This window comes from Rhynchophorus ferrugineus, unplaced genomic scaffold (assembly GCF_030347505.1).
Source record: "Rhynchophorus ferrugineus isolate W39M unplaced genomic scaffold, kcgeb_rfMv2 rfM11, whole genome shotgun sequence".
NCBI lineage: Eukaryota > Metazoa > Arthropoda > Insecta > Coleoptera > Curculionidae > Rhynchophorus > Rhynchophorus ferrugineus.
This window is the reverse complement of record NW_027472590.1, coordinates 12,912,783-12,934,959: the sequence shown is the minus strand read 5'-3', so window position 1 is coordinate 12,934,959 and position 22,177 is coordinate 12,912,783. Positions and strand designations below refer to the sequence as shown.

Sequence of the window (22,177 nt, the reverse complement as noted above, 5' to 3'; positions counted from 1 at the left end):
AAAAAAAAACATTAAAATAAGATAATATAACTATTAATGGTCCCGTTGTATTATTTTTTAGAATCGACTAAATTAACAACTTACTTAAATTGAGGTACATTTTATGAAATATGGAAACTGCAGTTAGGCCTCTACAGTCAAGTTTCTGAACTAACGACCAAAATTAGAGGTTGGGCTCCGGCGGCGCAAAGGAACCCTATTCAGTATCTACATTAATGTTCTTCTAGAAGGCAAGCAGAATATCTTCGATAACAGTTTATATCCGCTGCCACTGCATTTCAATAAGTATAAAGCCATTAGTTTTTCATCCAAACTGAAACGAAACTGATGGGACAGGCTGAGTTAGCTGTAAATGAACATATACATTTCAAGTTAGAACCTCCATTCTCTAATGATAAACATAAGTTTCTTATTATATACTTACTTCTGGGTCTTGTTGGGGTAGAAGAATCTCCTATATATCTATCAGCCTCAAAAAACCTATGTGATTTAATATTGACATTGGGGGCATATGTTCTTGGTCTTATAGTAAAGGTAAAGAATCTCAATTAATATTGCTTAATTATTTAAATGCAATAAATCATTACTATTTAACAAAATACTTACTATTTAAATTACTACTAGGAATTACATCTTGTTTCAGCCATGACTTTCCACATTTTTGTTAATAGTGTTCCCCTTAAGGTTTTCTTTTTATTACACTAATAAATTAAAATACACAGAATAATCTAAAGTAATTGTCAAATATATATAAAACACATACAAAAACCTTGACGTAAATAAACAATACAAATTATAGCAATTAAAAATAACCGTTAACTGCTTAGGTTAGAATTATTAATACCGAGGCCGAACAAGAGAGAAATCCATATATAGCTGTTGCTTTTTTCATTTTCATTTGGCCGCGTAACGGAGATTCCGAAAAGCTTAAACGTGGGACCCCATTTTTCCATATAACTTTCACTTCTAAATTACTTTATTCTATGTCTCTAAACTCACTCTTTCTTACGTCAAGCGTACTGAGAATGGCGCTCAAAATAAATAAACAACAAACGTACCATAGAAACGAAGTGAACCAGTCAGATCCTGTCGCGACTCTTGGCATAGCTATTAAAAGAAGTAATAAGTTAAAAGTAGTGACATCGAGATGTTAGACGTCGCGAAACATTTCCCCAAAATATCCTATAAAGTCAAATCTCTCTTCCTCTGCGAATATTTGTAAGAAAACCCGGTTATAATTTTACGGTACACCTGCTATTTACACGGAAGCAATAAGTGTAGAATGAAGGAAGATGTACCTATTGCAAAGTGTTCATATTTATTTATCTACTTGAAAATAACGAATCATAGTTAGGATAATTCCTTTAAACGTCTCACTCTATAAAACATATAACAGCAATTTTTCTACGTTATGAGATATTGCTTCTAAAATATTCAATCTAATTTTTCCTTTTGTCTTAACGCCTGCAGAAAACGGTTCCCTGGAGATTTAAAAAAAGTTTTGTACGCAAAATGGTCCCGGAAAAGCGAAACACCATTTCAATTTATTATTTTTATTATTGCCTCTAGTAACATTAACTTTGGTAGCGTTAGAAAGACGGTAAAGAATTAAATTTATTATACTTATTCGTAATTCGTACATCAGATTATTGTAGTATAACGTAAATAGAAATACGTTATATAAGGGAAATAAAAATTTGCTTTTAGAATTTTAGAATTTATATAAAATTTTCATTTAAATATATAGAAATCTATCTGTCAAAGTGAAGATGATTTGGTATATATAATTGATTTCCTATATTGCCTAACTCAATCGCGTTTGCTGTAAATATTATTAGAGTTATTTATACAATGTTAAGAACACGTTTAATCAACAAGTAAAACTCTATTCCCAATAGTCCGATACTATTACGAACAGGACACTGCTGCAACTGGATTCGGTTAAATGGATTTTAGATAATTAAATGTTACCCATTGTGATGGAATTCAATTCCCAGGATCTCTTGTTTTAAAATTTAATTTCACAGCACGAATTTTAACGATAAAGGGTTTGTGCATTTGGTTGTGGAATATCTAAAGTTTAAATTCAGCTCCTTCCTTTTTTATTTAATAAACCGATTAATTCATCTTTTGAATTACTTTACACAAGCAAAGTTTCCTGTTCTAAATCTTGCAAAAACTTTATCTATCATATGTAGTCACAAATCACTGCGAAATGAACATGATCCAATAAATTATAGTAATACCATATTTCCGATAAAACAGCCAGTGCACGTCATCGATATATAGAACTCAACGTTGCCATATCAAATTTAAGTTTTGGTTTAATCCTCCTAATTAACAGTTAACAGGTCAATTCAATTCCCCGTCTTGGCGAACGCAGTTGACGCCCAAAAGAGGCTGTTACCGACGAAAACATTAAACAAATGCGCAAAGCTATTTTGAATGACCGTAAATTGAAATTGAATGAAATAGCCAGACACTCTAAAGGTATCGACTGAACGTGTACATTATATCATTCACGAATATTTAGGTATGAGAAAGTTCTGTTCAAAGTGGGTGCCGCTCGAACTCACATTTGACCAAAAACAACGACAATTCGGAGCAGTATTTCAAGATGAAACATGGCTCCATTATTTCTGAACACGATAAACCCGCTCCAAAGCGTGAGAAAACAGAACAATCGACTAGCAAGGTTATAGCGTCTATATTTTGGGTTGGGCATCGAATAATTTTCAGTTTCAAGTTTTTTTTTAACAGTTTGAAAGAGGAAATCGCCAAAAAACGGCCGCATTTAAAAAAAAAGAAAGTGCTGCTTCACTAAGACAATGCGCCGTGTCACAAGTCAGTGAAAACGATGGCAAACATCCATGAATTTAGCTTTGAATTGCTTCCTCATCCACCGCATTCTCCAGATCTGGCCTCCAGGGGCTATTTTCTGTTCTCATATCTTAAAAGAATGTTCACTGGGAAGACATGTTCGTCGAATGAAGAGGTAATAGCCGGAACTGAGACCTATTTTGAAGTAAAGGACAAATCGTACTACAAAAATGCTATCGGAAAGTTAGATGGTCGCTATAATCAGTGCATCACCCTTAAAGGGAATTATTTTGAATATAAAAAAACCAATTTTGCCAAAAATATATCTTTACTATGATAGGCCGGGGACTTTTAAATTGACCTGTTATATATCCAAGAAATTTCTACAGTTACCCTATATCAGTTATATACTTATCTTTAGTTGCTTCCCTCTTTGTGTTGGTAATTGACAATACTGGGCCACAACAAAAATAATCATTCACTGCCACTTTCACTATCAGAATCATTTTTCAAATCAAGTACCAAGTTGTTAATCTATCGAATCCTTGTTCACATATCTATTATCCAAACCAAAGGTATTATTGTATTTTTTTCAGGATTGTTTCCAATAAAAGTAAATTACATAAAACACAAATATTTAATATATGCTTACCGAGGTCCAAATACTAACTTAGCTACAAAAATAAAGCCATACCTGTTTCTATCGTGAACAATAATATATCTGCAATGAATAATTATATAATATTATGATTAACAAAACCTACTAAAACGTTATTCTAACTTTTACCATTGTCCATCAGCTTTTGTTATCTTTACACACTTTATTAGCGTTTTGCCAATATTGGTCCAAGGTTCCATTTTAAGGTTATCCATGTTTTTAAAAATTTAAAATGGTATAATTTTACAAGTAATATGTTAAAGTGCCATTAGACCTCTTCGTGGTTTATCTTCGACACCATTTAAATCATATGTTTCCTAAGAGTATATGAAGGAATTACTTTCATCCCACAAAGAGCCGGCCCTAAGTTTTCTATGGATGCTGTGCAGGCTAGCAGCTGTTTCTAAAATAATTGTAGTAAATTATGTTTATGTCGAAAAGACGATTCATTATTTTAAAACATTTCATATATTTTGTTTTTTTATAAATTTGGTTTGGAATAGCTCTAAGATCAAGATGATTTTGATTCTTCGGCCGCTGCATATGTATGTTTTTCATTTGTTGAAAACATTTAGTCACAGTACTAGTATCGAATTTTATAGACTAATTGGGTTACAGGCTCCGACTCATCAGGCAGCATTCTGCATCTTCTTAACTAGAGTAATGCCAATTAGTAAAATGGAAAGAAAACATCAACTCGGAGTTTACAACGAATTTTAAGTTATTGCACACTGAGTTTGGCTGTATATTCGATGTCATCTATGATGTGCATTGGCTCTTTTATTACAAAGGCTATATATACTATTTAATATTAGAACAATTTCATGAAAGCCATGAATTTGTATCAAAACAACAAACTAGAAAAAAACTGAACCAATATCAAATAGCAGAATTGCCAATTTTGTAGTAAATCAATTAGATATCAGTTTAGCACACAAAAGCCCTTTATGCATTATCTGAATAACAGTAATGTTATTTGAGCCATTCTACCTTCTCAATTAGTTATATCCGGGCTCGATGCATAGATTTATAGACAAAACTATTATATTATCTAGATATGATGTGAACTGGAGGCAAATTTGTTATATGTATTGTAAATTTGACATCCCCAGACCATTATCTCAGTCCCACATTACTTAATATTATTACAATTTATATATTATATGCCCATTTATATATTTATGTATTATATGTCCAAATATTAAAGTTTCTTTCCTAACTCGTCCTCGAAAATTAACGCTGGATGCTATCTTCATTTTGATACCTTTACCCAATGGTCACTTCCGTCGGGACTTTAGAAATTTACATCTATTAAGACTCTGGGCCTACGAGCGGACCAGTATGTTGCTTCCAAAAATACATAGAAGAGCTTATATCGAAGATAGTTAAGGATCCTAATTAATTATTAGGTCCCGATGTAACAGGAAACTAATAATTCATTGATCAATGATGTTAAAGATTTACAAATCTATAATCAGGTCTAAAGGAGATTACTACTGTTCTCTATATAAACCAGCATTCATCTGATTTATGATTCAGCATCTCTTACTTACCTAACTTAGTACAGAAACAACTATACCTTAGTATGATACGGAGTAGGGAATATCTAGGAGATGTTAGTACCGTGAAGAAGCTCTCAACCACAATATTAACCAAAAAATCCATTAAAATTGAATGTGAACGTGAATTCCTTAACTTTTGTGATATTTCTTGTTTTCAAATAATTGATAGCTCAAGTTAATAATAAATTATAAAACGTGATTTATAATATGTTAAAATAATTAGAAAATAGAAAGAAATAGTAATAAATCTTCAGAGACGTATTTTTAAACTTATATTACATTCAGTTTAATTTATATCATTGTTTAAAATTGTTACGATACTGCATTGATAGAAATATGAAAACATTGCTTATTATACTTCAATTATTTTAATTGTAACGGTGACAAAAGAAAATAATGTTTAATCCAATATCGCTGTCAAATCCATTTCTCAAGGATTTTGGTAAGATTCATAGTGCAAAATTTGTAAAAATCTCTTGAAACTGAATAGTCGAACCCAATGTTCTATGGTTCCACGCGTTGTGTAAACTCCAAGAGTTCTATAGTTATATCAGTCATTTACATCATTCGGTATCCAAAAACGAAAGTCCAAGTTTCTTAATTGATAAATCTCATCTATCGTTCGTATTTACTCGAGATTGTCTCATCAAGGATACCCCAAGATGTTTCAGAAAAAATAATTTACACGTATAACGCAGGCAATACGTTAAACATGTTGATGATGCATATACAAATAAACTTGAATGGTCTATAAATACCCTATATAATAGCAAAATAATATACTCGTGTAATAACCGTTACATTTTGAGCAAATGGAATCCAATAACTCGGGAGGAAATAAGGTTTAAATTTAGTTAATTTTTTTATTATACACCCAACATTTACCAGATTATTAAAACTTCTTGACACCCGGTATTGGGTAAACCAATCGAAATAAAATATTAGTACCACTAACCTATAAAGTAACTTTCTAATGGTGACAGATACATAGTCTTTTTTCTTCGACCTGACTGTCCATTAATTATTTTAATTGAAAAAGTTGTTAATCATAAAATAAAGTAACAACTTTTTTATCAAACAAAATCCGAACTTAATTTAACCGAATTTTTTTATGTCAATATTTCAACAGGGGATTGGAGAATTAGAAAGTATACTCCGTTGGCGGAATTGCTAATATTCTGCATAGCTTTTTCTCAAAATATTCGGAAATCCGAAGTGCTATAATTATAACATGTTTTCTTTTTCTTAGATGTACTCATAGTCATAATACGAGAAAATAATAGAAAATCGTCTAAAATTAGAAGTAAACTAGTCGCTAACAAAATCGCAGAGTAGATTTCGAAGGGAGTGAAGTATACAATATATTTAATATAAGACAAATAGCGAAAAAGGTTTTACCCCAAAAACAGATATATCGACCTTTCATTGAGTTGGAATAGAGAAATACTGTCGTTTATATTAGAATGAAAAAATGTCAGTAATAAATTTCTAAGAATAATTGAAATAATGTGGAGGAAAATACCACGTTATTGCCGACAAAATGAAATCAAAAACCTTCGAAACCCAAGTAGGATTAGATAAGGCTGAGAATACCCCACCCTGATTGCAATATTAATGGAAATAATAAAGAGATGTTAAATAGATAAAACAGGATTACATATAGAGTATAAAAGGATGAAGAAAACTAAGAAAGAACTGTCAAAACATATATCTACCTTCTATCTATAAAACATAAACTACATTTCAAACAGGTATGATATAAAGTATTACATAGAAGAGTACACTAATAACGAATAAAAGCAAATCGAAAGCCATGGAGATGCGAGAACCAGAAGTATTAAATATTCAAAATGAGGATGTAAATATATAACATGTAAATGGATTTACGTATCTGGCTATAGAAATTGAAAGTGAAAAGTGAATAAAAGAAGTGATAACAGGATATATCAAGCAAAACTAAGATGAATTAGTACAAATGTCTAATTACAATTAAAATTCCAAATATAAAACTACAAAACAAAAACAAATACATATTGAGGTTAAAAGCACCACGCTATTCTTGAACTTTTGATTGACTGAATCTACTTTACATTAGGATACATTATTCAACAAATATCTCCAGATTAGGCGCGCGTAAAACTATTAAAAAAAATTTAAAAATTTTTTGTCAGGAGTGGGATTCGAACCCACGCCCTCAGAGAGGACCAGAACGCTCATTCAGCCTACAGTACAGGCAAGGAAACCTTGAGTCTGGCGCCTTAGACCGCTCGGCCATCCTGACGTTTAAAACAGTTTTTCAAATTGGCATCAGTCAGAAACTTTAATTACTGTGTTTAATAACTGTTATATATTCTTCATGGTGACAGTCACTCTTTGAGAACGATTTTGCTGAATTTACCATTTTTACATTTTTATAATAAAATATTCTTACGGTAAAAAAATTGAGGGTATTGCATAAAAATTAAAAAAAAAACTCAACGAGTATTGAAACCTTCCGCGTTTTATAGTGACAGTTTGGGACATGTTTAATAGCTATATCGATTTAAATTGTATTATTTAATTTGTTATTGCAGAGTCCATTCAATTTGAACTTTTATCCAGTATTGAATTTGTTGAGTGAATTCTTTGTTCAATACAGTTACACATATTCGAACTTTAATTTAATATCGATGTTTAGTAAGTCAAACTGACATAATAAGAATTGTAGGACCGTCCTCTAACAACGTAGCTGCAATACGTGATGAAGCAAGAGCAACTTCAATTCCATTTTGCTACCCAATCGTTGCCAAAACCACTGTTATCAAAAACGTTTTTCCAGTTACTCCAGAAGAATCTAAGGAAAACATTCTGCCAATTCCATCATTCACTACTCTCATAAGGATATCGTTTGCAGATCGAAATATTGACATATCATATAGGACTGCGCTCCTTCAGAAACAATAAACAATTGGTTTGCTGACGTCGAACGTGGTCGTAGATAGACCGATGATGCAGAATGCAGTGGATGTCCAAATAAGGTGGTGAAACCACAAAATAACACAAAAAATCCACAAAATCGTTTAAAATGACCAAAAAGTGAAGTTGCGTGAGTTAGCTAACATCGTAAAGAATCGTAAAAATATTACGTGTTGATTTTATATTGTTTGACCATTTCACTATGAGAAAGCTCTGCTCAAAGTGAATGTTGCGTTTGATCACCATTGACCAAAAACAAGAACGAGTTGATGATTCGGAGCAATGTTTGGTCATGTTTAAACGTAACAAACTGGAATTTTGAGTGGATATGTGACAATGGGTTAAACATGGATCCATAAACTTCACTCCAGAATAAAAACGATCGTCTTCTGAGTGGACAGCAACTAGTGATAGGCCTATTTTAAGGCAAAATATAAATTGTTTTATAAAAGTGGTATTGTAATGTTAGAGCGACGCTGGAATGATTGTGTGGCTCTTGATAACGATTACGTTGAAATTAAAGTCAATTTTGAACAAAAACAAACGCGTTTTCTTCCACGTGTTTGGTACTTATGAATCAATTTGTGTTTCATATAGTCTATACTTTTTCCAACTTTAATATCCAGTTCTGTTGTCTTATATATGTTAGATTTTTTATTTATTTTATTCATGATATTGGCGTTGACAAATTCATTGTGACGCGCCATTCCTTGATATAACTGTTAATTTTGTTTATTAGAGCTTTAAAATTTATTATTTCTTCATGATGATTTTTATTTACGGCTATAATGGCGTTGTTGCCATTATAGTAATTTAGGTATAAAATAATTCAAAACAATATATCATAATTAGTGTCACAGAAATATGCTTAGCATAAATTACTTAAGCATTATCAATAGTTGACAAAAAAACAATAAAGGACTATTCTAATTTGATTTTAAATTATTAAAGCACTGTATTAGTAAATAAGTTTTAAATGATAATTAATATTCTGAAAAATACGAAGCCTGAGAACGTACGCTTTTCTTTTTCTTGATCGGTAGTTTACCGCAAATGCTATTTTTGTTAAAAACTTTACAAAATCCTGGGTTGTTTTCCTAAAACAGAAGAAATATTAAAATGCCGGAAAGTTTGAGATTACAGAAGCTCTTAAGTGCTTTTAAATTGTACGGTTAATACACGAATACCATCTGCAAATATGCAAAATAGAAACGTTGCGTTTTAATACTATATACATAAGCTTATTTCATGATGTTTATTATAGCATATGTTAACTTTGTCTGCATAATAATTTGCTTTTTTGAGTTCCCAAATTTTTAAGGAAAACGTAATCTAGCTGATATATTATTATTTTCGTTGTTATTTATAGCTAACACTTTTTCCAAAACGCTAATTAGAATGATGAATTAACTATGTAGACTGAGAACACACCGTACGTAAAATTGTATGTATAAAATAATTATAAAACAACCTTATATAGACTTATAATCTAGCATAGATGAAATTCTTCATATACAGTATGCAAAAGACACAAAAGTATTGAAATAAGATGTTAAAATAATCATAGTGAGCTTGTTGGATTAGATCCAAGCTTTGGTCTATTAAACTAATAAAGTTTCTAATACATTATTGGACACTATTGGACACTATAGTGGGAATACTATATTCATTGCAAAAAAATTAATGCTACTGATTTTTATAGATTACATTTGCTTTGGTAAATTGTTCGAATCGTTTAAGAATCGAATTGTTATTAAGGAGAATGGCCAAATGTTTATAACATATTAGAAGGAAGTAGTCCAAGTAATGTCCAAGAATTGTCTATCTTAAGATAAGTTACACGAAGGTTTTGAGCTGTCTACCATCATGACTGAAATGAGTAAGCCATACAGATTATTTGTTGATGACATAATTTCAACAAAAGTTGAAGCAAGTTCATAGAGCCACTGATAACGAAACCACCATTTCAGGTGATAATTAATTATGGTATAATATGCTAAGAAAAAATAATATGATATAAAACTTTTAAAATAATTACCCTGGTTGCTGAATCAGTCGGTCCTGTAAATCTGACAAAGATAACAGTTATAGGTAAATCAGATTTAATCGTAATTTAATCTGTAACCAAAAACAGTTTTAAAATAAAATTTAAAAAATTATTTTGTATTATGTGGTACAAAGCAATCACTGCAAGGTGGTTTTGTATTTGACACCAAAATTTAGAGGTTTTGTTCCCAAACTTGCTTTGGCAATGCCTCTGTCATTCTTCATGAGATGAAGAGACCAAAATTATTGGAAAAAGCTGAAGTAGCTTTACTTACCCTGCCCTCCGAGTATTTTTATTCAAGAAAAACAAAATTTAGGAGAGGAATGGTCTCAATATTATTTACCTCATTGTATATAAGCCATGTATTCACTGGTAGCATACCTATATATTGTGTTTTTTGAGTTTTCATTGATTCACAGCTAATTTGACCATTGCTGACTGTTAGTGCCTATTAACTTTTACATTAGATTCACTAATATGAACATTAGTCAAAAGGTCATACTAAATTGTAGAAAAGTTAATATTTTATATATATTTTGTATTGAATTTGATTATAATATATTCAGAAATAACTGCAAATGGAGGCAGCGAAACTCCTCCAGAAACACTTATTGAGTCTTCTTTTATTGACTTTTCTCTCTATTATTCTATGTCGCCAGCACCATCTGAGATTTGAACGTCCGTTATAATGGTCTTTTGATGGAACAAAAGCGATCGATAGAAAAAAATGACGTAAAAAATCACATTATAAAAAGTAATTGTTGTAATGTATAATATTACAAAAAGAGTGTATAAATAAAAATATCATTAGAAACAATGAAATAATTTTTTAAAAATTATTAACTTAGAAGAAAAAATTGATAATAGTGTCTTGCAAAAAGGATCAGGATAGGGATTGGATTAAGATTATTTCGCTACATATATTATTATGTTCAAAAGTTTTACTATTTTTGTGTTACTAAAAGTGGAAAATGTCATATATCACCACTGTTCAACACGACATCGTAAAAGCGCCCGTATCAGATTAAATCGCACATGATTATAATGCGAATTACCGTCTATTGAATGATTTATAAGCGGGTGGATCTTTAATACCAATAACTATGAATAATGCATGACGCAAAAAACAATTAAATAAAAGTGGGAAATTGAACTCGACAGAAGAGAACTAATTTGCCGTCGAAGGAACCTATTCTTATTCGTACTTTTCCTTCTCTTAACGTATCGAAACTCGGTATCGATAAAATTTTATTTCAGCCTTTTTTTTCCTTAAGCAAGCAAACCTTTTCAAGGGCCTAATTGGAAATAAATTCAGATGTCTCAATTAGTGTTGGAAGTGCATTCGGTATCTCAAAAGAGCTTTCGCAAACAAGATTTTATAGTGGGTGTTGGAATTAAATTACAGCAACCCGTTAAAATATTTTTAACGTTAGTTTTAACTATTTCCTTAAGTAACAGTTGAATACTATTTATGCTTAAATTTATATTACTCCACAATGGAAGACGATATATTTCCATACATATAGCATATTCAGTTATTTAAAAAGCACCTATGAAAACATGCAACTCATTTTAGACTTAATCCAATACGAAGATTACAACTGGAAAGCTTGTGCTGATTTAAAAGTTGTTAACATATTGCTTGTACTACAGGGAGGTTTCACGAAATATTATTGTTTTTCTGTTTGTGAGGCAGTAGGGACACCAAAAACTACTACGAAGTTAAAGATTGGCCAAAATGAATTGACGTCGTTTGTGGTAAATCAAACCATTAATATGAACCCCTTATCCCACATGAAAATATGATTCTTCCACCCAATGAAAAATGTTGTCAATGTTGCCCCTTAATCTCTTGGAATGGTAAGTGACGAATAAGGTGAACGCTTTCACCAGGATATAAAACAGATAGAAGAGCGTTATCCAGGAAGATGGAATACCAAACTGTTAGCAGATTACTGCTGGTTTATACTGAAAGGGGCTTCTACTATTTATAAGAGGAAAAGTTGATATTTCGTCACTTTCTTTCAGACTATGTGACTCATTTCTTCTATTGGCCACTTAAACCTGAGCTATATTGATTAATTCTCTATCTGTAAATATACATTATTATTTATTAATAAAATTAATAATATAAATATATAAATAAGATTTCAAATATTCACTATATCTTCATTTATTTATAGTATTTAATTCATCATAACTTTAAAATGATAAAATGCATTAAAATGATGTCGATGCAAGCTGATGTCCAGCATGCAAGTTTCACTCTATATTCAATAACTTTCAACCGTACTTTTCTTCAAATTGTAGTAAAAATGTGAATAGAATAAATGAGTTGAATGAGGTTTTTATTCACACTTCGTGGAAATGACACATAATGAAAAGTGGAACCTCTCCGTGAGGATTCAACATGAAATTGGTTGCAAATGTACCATCTGTTTTACGCGCCATCTGTTGTAAATCCTTTAAAACTAATATATAGGTCTAATATGTACAGCACATAGAGAAAATAACATTAATACCATGCAATATAGTGCATCTTTTGTTATGTTATATTGTGCGTATGTATTGTTCACTCTACAAGTTTTGATATCATGCCAAGGTATCATCAAACATCTGCACGTATCACTACAATCGCTAGACCTGCATATAAGGATTGCGTATATATCAGGTTTTCATATTATTTTGTCCCTCTCCTGTATTTAATACGTTTTTTGCTATACTAATTTATAGTTTTAAAATACATCCATTTTTAATAATAAAAATGGTATTTTTAGCACTAAGCAGCATTTTACTTTAAAATATTTTATGAACAGGACTCCTACATATTATTCCTTCGTGACGCGAATTCAGTTGTAGCAAGGAACATTACATGACATATATACAGTCCTTAAAATTATATTCACGTACATACATTTTTGTTTCGAATTCAATTGTGATATAGTATTGTATTTCGTAAATGCAATAATATATGTATATCTTGTTTACTTTTATATGGTCCATTGCATTTCTATTTTGTTTTCTTAAATTTAATACTTTTTTCTCTTAAATTTAAAATTTGACGTGGTAGGTTAAATGATCACTTTAAAAGAAAGAGTGAATAAGGGGAGAAAAATTAATACAATAATAAACAAATTATTTATAATAACCATTTAGTAAATTAACGCTAACAATCTATTTGTTTTTTATTCTAATTTTCTACGGTTTTAAATATATAATATACTTATACTATGATAGATATTTTGGGCTTAACTATTTGACTGAGTAATGTGCACAGAGTTTAACTTTTTATGTCTTCGCTCAACGAGAAGGTACCTCGCAGTACCTTTTTTTATAATTTTTGTAAACTATTTCTATTGCTTTGGCTGATACAACTCCAAAGTTGAACATCATAAGTCCACATTAGTTTCCAGACTTGTTGGTAAAGTATAAGCATGATATACCGGTAGGGCTTATTATCTACCTATTAACCAGAATGTTTTTTTGAACTTCAGCGAGAGTTCTTCACATATTTTCTTAATATATAGATTCCACCTTCCAAACTTTTAAACGTTAGGGTATATGGCGCGGTGAATGGAGGTGAAACGAAATGAAACAGTGGTGTTTACGTTTTGTGGCCGTTATTTATTAACGATATAAAATATTAAGAAAAACCAAATAGTAAAAGGTATCGGCGGTGAGTTTACCTGTAGACGAGGCTTGGGTAGTCGATGGTGGCACGTCTAAATCAAACAATGGTCGGTTACTGAATGATCGAAAGTACCCTTCAATAACATCCCAGATAAAACTCTCGGGGTTGACAGATAATCGTTACCATTTCATAGTTGATGCTGCTAGAACCTCGCCCGTGTTTAACATCTAGGATTATATTTCTGGGTATTTTGTAGACAGTTATTCCAGGATGTTCAATTCGACATGCGTCACTACTAAACCATTTAACAGTTTAATAATGTTGTTGCAGCACTGACAAAAGACTAATCGTTTCACCACCAAGTTTGACGAATGGTTATTGGTTATGGTTGTTGGTGCTAATGGTAATTTAGTTGTAATACTTAGTTGATGGCTGAGTTTACGGTGATGATTAGGAGGAAACCGTTGGAGGGAGTGCTTACCTTGTTATACCAGTTACAAGATGTTGCCCAAGAGTTATTTACTTGATCAAGTTAGTGATTGTGATGTTCTCTTCACCATGTTGGTGGAAGGATCGTGTTCGTGTAGTGATACTGTTGTGATGGTAAAATAAATTTTTATTCTTGTTGTTGTTTCCTCAACAGACTGGACCAAAAACCACTCGCGTCTACCAATGTGTAACTTCAATGAATAATATGGGATTTGTTACTTATTACTACTAATTAAGAATTACCACCGTGTTTTATGAGTAGTTACATAGTTATACATTATAAGTTAGTCCCTAACCATCCAAGTTACGGTGACAAACTCTATAATGTACTATATGAATGTAGCATGTTATTGAAGATCAGGGTTTCTGTATAACTCACAAAATTCTTTTTTGCTATGTTTTATTTGGATATTTTCCATAATTTTTTTTATCTATTTTTATGTTTACATAATAGGTGTATTTCTTACAAATTAAACTACTACTATGTATCTATAATTATAATTTTAAAATATTGCAGCTGTATTTTATCAACGAGGCTATTGAAACTTCTTAGTATATTTAAGATTAATTGTTTTTTTTCTTTACTAGTTTCCATATTGTCGTAATTCGCCATAAGTAATTAGTCAATATTTTATACAATTTTTATTTAAAAAGTAGTGGACTCGACAAACGATGATTTGCCCGAATACTAGCTTTTTGTTCAGACGGAATTATTTATTTCGCTTAGTATCTACGTACTGTATTATTTCCATTATTGAAAATAATAATTTATGGAATAATACGTACTATTTTTGGCATTTCGCCCACAACTGCACAAACACCATCATGAAAAATACACCGAAGCTTGTTTTTATTTTATGGACGTATGTACCTTCATATAGAATAAATGTCAGTTTTTTGTTTATTTTTAATTTTCTTATGGTTGCAATTTACTCAAAAACAATCTAAAAAGTTTCATTTGAGATTAATTTGACGCGATTTTATGAACAATACTTTCAATCCATATCAGAGGGGTATAAATAAACAAACTTGATGGTTTTCCAATGCGAGGACATTGCAACATATAATTGGCGGTGTAAAAAGCAAGGATGCTCTCGATAGATATTGTTTGTCGTTGTCTTATTAACTGACGAGCCTGAAGAAATCCGTAAGGTCAGTAGGAGGCGAATCATTTTTCTTAGTGTGTAACTCACTGATTAGATATCATTGTTAATTTGCTTTTGTCATTATTTTATAATAAATGTTCCAATGACAAATTATATTATTATTTCTAAGATATATCCGATGTAGGTAATAAAGTTAAAAACTTCGTTGAAAGGAGTATATTGAGAAGAACAAAAAATAACCCAATTTAAATTGCATGAAATATATTGGTTATAAGGAAGTTGCTCCTTGTGTCCATTCCCATAGAGGAAAATGAGAGATTCACAAGACATGAGAAAAGTCTCCACTCCTATGTCAATATCGAAGTATTACAACTCTTGAATAACACCGAATATGGACGTTACTTTGTTAGTTTTGTAACGAAATGTAGAAAGAAAGAAAATTACAATAAATTTAATTTTATATTATCAAACAGGTTAATAAATTGATGATATACAATAAAATAATTGAGTAATAGAGTGACAACTCAATAATGAGCTCTGGAGAATAGTTTTGCCTTGCCGAATATCCAGATGAGGTTATATCGGCCAGTCAAGTAATTTGATTAGTCAAATTAAATCTCCATTCTAGGCACCTCTAAGGAAAATATTTTGCTGTGAAGACATTTGATTGGCTCTCAAATAAAATTTGGCACGTGACTGACCTGACGTCATGTTTAATTGACCAATAAAATTTAAATAAAAACAATTTTATTTCTGAAATAAATTCATTAAATAAAATTCAATGAATAAAATAAATATATTCTATAAAACTGCAAATTATGTATAAAATATAAATATAACATAAAAATAAATATATCTATATAACTTTGGAACATATAAAAATTATCTCCTCTATTATTTCCCTTTTTCATATTTGTTCAGGGCCCTCAATTTAATAGGATCTAGTAGAGATCTGGATTTTTGTCTTCTTATACTGAAAGCAAATTTTGAGTTGCTCTCTGTTAAAATTCTGCATATCTCTTTTATCTAAGAGTATATAGTGCATATTATTTTTAACATTTTATCTGGAAGATCATTAATTAGTGTACAATTAAAAGGTTTTAAATTTATATTTTTTTAAAGATGCCATATTGTGAGATAAAATGAAAATATAGCTCAAAGAATTATTGACACTATAATAAAAAAAAATTCTGGGGCATGTGATATTGATTTGCTTCGTCTGTTCATATAGGAACATATGAAATTGACGGTATAAAGTGAAATTGCAATTTTTCAACTCCTGGTACTACATAACCTGTTGGAATTAATCCTCCTGACAACTTCCTAAAGGCAAACGAGATGAAAAAAATTAACTTATAAGCGCTTTAAAGATTTTTCAAACATTCTAGCCGAAGGATGCAAAATAAATTCCTTGATTTTACTTTATTAAGTAGCCTTAAGCCAATAAATTTATTCTGATAATTATATATATTTTTTTCTTTAATGAAGTTAACCCCCTCAAGGTGATTTAACAAATTTGTTCTTACTTGGGTAACAAATTTAAGCACTATTTAATTCCTGGATCGCTTTGCACCAACATTCCTAGTGTATTGAACTTTGTCCTTTTGGTTAATAATCTCTTAAAAGGTTTGCATTCGGGAGCTATTATTTTAGTGAAGTTTCAACTATCAAATAATTGATCCAAGAAAAAAAGTATATGGAAGTATGGGTAGCTTCTTTCTTAAAGAGATCAATTACTCGAATTAAAAAATAAATATTTGATATTTTAAATGATTAGTAATTTGAATAAACGTACCTCAACTTAGAAAAACAAAACACCCTCCAATTATAATTAATTTTTATGGTTAATCCACATTAATCCCTATATATATATATATATATATATATATATTTATATATATATATATATATATTTATATATATATATATATATATATATATATATATATATATCAATTATAATTCATTATTATAATTAACTTTTATGGTTAATCCACATTAATCCATATATATATATATATATATATATATATATATATATATATATATATATATATATCAATTATAATTCATTATTATAATTAACTTTTATGGTTAATCCATATTAATCCATATATATATATATATATATATATATATATATATATATATATATATATATATATATATATATATATATATATATATATTATTCAAAGTTTTATGATGATATTTATGATGTCGAAACGTTGCAATGTTGCCGCAGCAACTCTGAGGTTTAGTTCAGTTTGGCTTTGACATGCAATAAAATTCTAATCTAAATAAAATAATTGAAAACTATTATCAAATATAATTTATTTTAATATTATAGTACATCCAATACATATATTATCGAAGGAATTAAAACTACAATTAAGAACATAGGTATAATATTTTGTAGATTAGATTTGCTTTGTTTATATTGATCTCTTTTGCACACCACCCATGAGGTTAAGTTTCTAGGCTCATATTTTTATGTAGTGGTATTCCCCTAGAGGGCTAATCTATCTAATTAACAATTGTATACCTGAGAAACGTATTTTCCTTTCATTCGAGACCGTAATTAATTTTACTTTTAGTTCTTGTTTCCTTTCATGGTGTGTTCACTTGTCAAGTCTTTGTATCACTGTGTATTTTATTTCTTCTGCTACTTTCTGTGTACACCCTTCTTGATAAAATTACTCACTGAATTCTATCTAATTCATTTACCATATCTATAAAACCGTTAGTAATCATTCTCTCCTCATACTTTCTAATCTAATGCTCAATTTGTACAATTACAATCATATCTGTGCACACAAATCTTTCACGCCCTACAATGCCATTTTCTACAGTTATATTCAATTAATTAGACGAATACTTTTAGCTGTTTCCACTCTCTCCACTCTATCCCAGGAATTCCCTATATTGCACAACATTATCATATATCCTGAAAGTTTCCTTCAGTCACTTTCACTTTCCGACTCACTGTCCAATTCAATCACTAAACTGTTAATTGCTAATCTGTCTAAAACATGTTCACGATTCCACCATTTATCAATTACTTCCTCTGTATATCTTATCGAGTTTATCTAAACCGAAAGTGTCATGATTAACAATGCTTCCTTCTACATATCCAAACTGTTTTTATTGGAATATCCTTTTCTATCAGCAATATATCTGCAATTAATTATTAATAAATATAATGAGCAACAAAACCTAATCGAATGCCATTGTAACTTTCATCTTTTCCATCAACTTTTGTTGTCTTTACACTTTTTTTGTTACTGTCTTGCCAAGAGTGTCACATTGAACCATTTTGAAATGTTCAAGTATCGTCAAGAAACACACATTCAGATAGTTTAACTTCCTTGCTCTTATTTTATGCCTTTAAATTCTTTTTAAGGCAATGTCTGTAAGTTCCATTAAACCTCTCGGAGTGTTATTTTACACCATTTAAACCCTATGCCCTGTAAGAGTGCATCAAAGGATGTGTAACATCCCTCAAAAAGCTGAATGTTCTAACTCTTTATATATACTTTCCAGACAGATAATATTCTCTAAAATTATTTCATAAAATTCTGTTTATATCAATAAAATAGTTTGTGTACTTACTGTTCTTATATTTGGTCTTATATATTATTGGTATTTGGTTCTTATATTTCGTATATTTGGTCTCTAATAGAGCCAATATCAAGATGGTCAAGATTCGTCACACACTTTGTATGTAGACGGGTTGTCTTGGGTGAATCTAACGTATTGTTCTTCATTTTGTAAGTTCATTTTCATTTTGTTTATTCACATTAATGTTTAGGGCGGCAGCAACCCCCTGAAAAGCATTTTCAATATAATCGAAGGAACTTATATTATTTATTATCATCAATTACCTCTATAACGGAACTTATAACCAAAAGGGGGACTTCATTATCTCGTTTCTATTCGATATATTTTATTAAAACCGCAGTCAATTTGTGACCCTGACTATGTATTGTTTTCGGCATTTTCAAACGAAATTATATCATATATTATGGAGTGATTTATCAAAATAATCAAAGCGCTAAAATAACGTTTGCAGTAATAATAACTAATATTTTGAATAATTTAACGTACATTTGACAAGCGGACGGCGACCAGCTGTCAGACGTATGTAAAAATTTTTAATGCAGGACTGTTAAGAGGTTTTAAATCTTACCGATAAATTTTTGTGGCTGTACTATTAACTGTAGTTTTAGATATACTATAATGTTAAAATAAACTATATTTGATAACATTTTTGTTCAATTATTTTATTTAGATTAGAATTTTCTTTTATGTCAAAGCCAAACTGAACTAAAGCTCAGAGTTAATGCGGCAACACTTCAATGTTTCGACGTCACAAATATCCATGACGCATTACTCAAAAACTTTGAATAGATATGTACGTCATAACTAGCGTTGGGAACTATCGACTGAAAACAATCGAAACCGCCGATAGTCGCAAAATAGTCGAAAGAGTCGATAGTCAAAAAACTAGCGACAGAAAATAGTAATTGAAGATGTACGAATCCTTTTCTTTATAAATTGTGAGAGAGGAAAGGACGGTGATAATATTGAATACTATTATAATAATAATACATAACATGCATAATATAATTTAATTTTAAACGAAGTAGAATTACTTTTATATTTGAATGTTTTGTAGTTCTGTGAATAGGAATGGAATTTTTCTATGGAATGGGATAATACACCACAAATGTTTTATTGTTTTTAATGTGTTAATTGTCGTTTTTAAATAATATAATATAATAATTATAGACAATGTGACTTAAACAAAACCTAAAATCTAAAAATGTACAATAACCATAAATACTATATAAAAATTGAACATATACCTAATCATAGAAAAAATAACTAATCCATGACATAATTAAAAATGATCTGAATGAATTGATATAAATAAATGTTTTATTTATTATTGAACGGAAATATTTTTTAACAAAAATTGAGAGAGTAACTTTTCAGCCTATTACATTAACAATCTTGAAAAATATTGCACCAAAATGTTATTATATTAATATACAATATATTGTTATTTACAAGCAAACTAGCAAAAAATCATAAAACTACATATATTACATATAAATTTATGTATGCATAAATTAGGTACATTTTTGTTAAGGTCGCGGCTAGAACGACACAGTCAGAACGTTAAAAATTAATCGAATGGAACAAGTAGAACCAAAACTAGTAACTAAAAGTACGACTGAAACAATCGATAGTAAATAGTAACAAAATCAGTCGGACCGAAAATACCGACTGAAACAGTCACTGGTAGAAAGTAGTAAAATCAGTCGAACTAAAAATAGCGACTGAAACAGTAGTCAATACTAAACAGTCGATAGTCGATTTCAGTCGATAGTTCCCAACACTAGTCATAATATAACAGTCCATGAATTGTACACTGTTATGGTTTAATGTACCATTATTTACAGCAAGCAATAAATAAATTTGCTTCAACGTATCGGTTACGAGTTCATCGATTTTAAATTTAAAGCAATTTAATAAGGCATAAATAATAAAACTGTCGGTAGGCCCGAGATACAATTTAAATAGATTGTCGGTAATTTATGATAATATTGTTTCGATAAAATTAAAACGTGATCCATGTGTTCTGCCGCGACTTTATTCATTTAGTCGTAATAAAATTTATTCAATAAACTTTTTATGACTTAACTCATATAGAGTTTACTACCTTGAGTTACAAATTATTCCTGATTATCATATATTTAAATTATTTCTGGAGTTTATTTCAGTTTTTTTATGATATTTTTTATTATACTTATTTTTTCTTTATCTGTTATTCTTATTCTAAATATTATACAGGGTAATTGTGTAAGGGAAATCGAGTAGAGTTACTGTTGCGAATTAGTTTACTAAATCATATACAGCACTAAACGGAAGTCGTACTGAACACTTTTGATAGTTTAATGATGCATATTTAGTAATGTTGTACTTACAAATTATTTCTCATTATCATATTTTTAAATTATTTCTGGTGTTGATTTAAATTTTTTATGATATTTTTTATTATACCTGTTTTTTCCTTATCTCTGATTCTTATTCAAAATATTATACAGGGTGATTGTTTAAGGGAGATTGAGTACAGTTACTCTTGCGAATTAGTTTACTAAATCATATACAGCACTGAACGGAAGTCATACTGAACAGTTTTGATAGTTTAATGCATATTTAGTAATGTTGTAGTTACAAATTATTTCTGATTATCATGTATTTAAATTATTTCTGGAGTTTATTTCAGTTTTTTAATGATATTTTTTATTATACTTATTTTTTCTTTATCTGTTATTCTTATTCTAAATATTGTACACGGTAATTGTGTAAAGGAAATCTAGTAAGTTACTGTTGCGAATTAGTTTAGTAAATCATATACAGCACTAAACGGAAGTCGTACTGAACTCTTTTGATGGTTTAATGATTTATATTTAGTACTGTTGATAATTTCTAAATGTTGCTTATTGAATCTAGCTTAAACGAGCTATTACGTTAAAATAAAATATAGTTCAAAAAATAAATAAGGAACTCGCTAAAAATTAAAACATAATCAAACTTAAATTTTTAACACAAAAAACATTTTAAAATAAGATATGTACATAATAATCGTTGTAATAACTAAATAAATATAAACAATGCCGGTTTGGTGGCGCAGTGGTAAAGGTGATAGGACCTCCTCCTACTGTTGCGATAGGCGCGGGTTCGAATCCTGCTGGGGCATGGTCGTAAATTTATGTTTGTGATTGTTTAAAATTTGTGAATTTTCTAGGCAAAAGTGTAAAATTCGACAAGGGAAATGATCCGACTCACCCCAGTAACCAGGCTGGGTAAGACCGGATATCTTCTGGGATGATTTCTAGA

The 22,177-nt window shown here is 30.0% G+C and overlaps 1 protein-coding gene and 1 non-coding gene across 3 annotated transcripts in view; one reads left to right on the top strand and one right to left on the bottom strand.

The window, feature by feature from the left end:
• The window catches only part of LOC143204746 (cholecystokinin receptor), a 271,733-nt gene that overhangs the window by 140,487 nt on the left and 109,069 nt on the right, over window positions 1–22,177 (top strand). The window lies entirely within an intron of this gene.
• On the bottom strand, window positions 7,206–7,321 carry TRNAL-CAA (transfer RNA leucine (anticodon CAA)). Its single transcript has 2 exons — window positions 7,284–7,321; window positions 7,206–7,250 (listed from the first exon to the last, which is right to left on the bottom strand). It is a non-coding gene; the product is annotated as a tRNA-Leu (tRNA).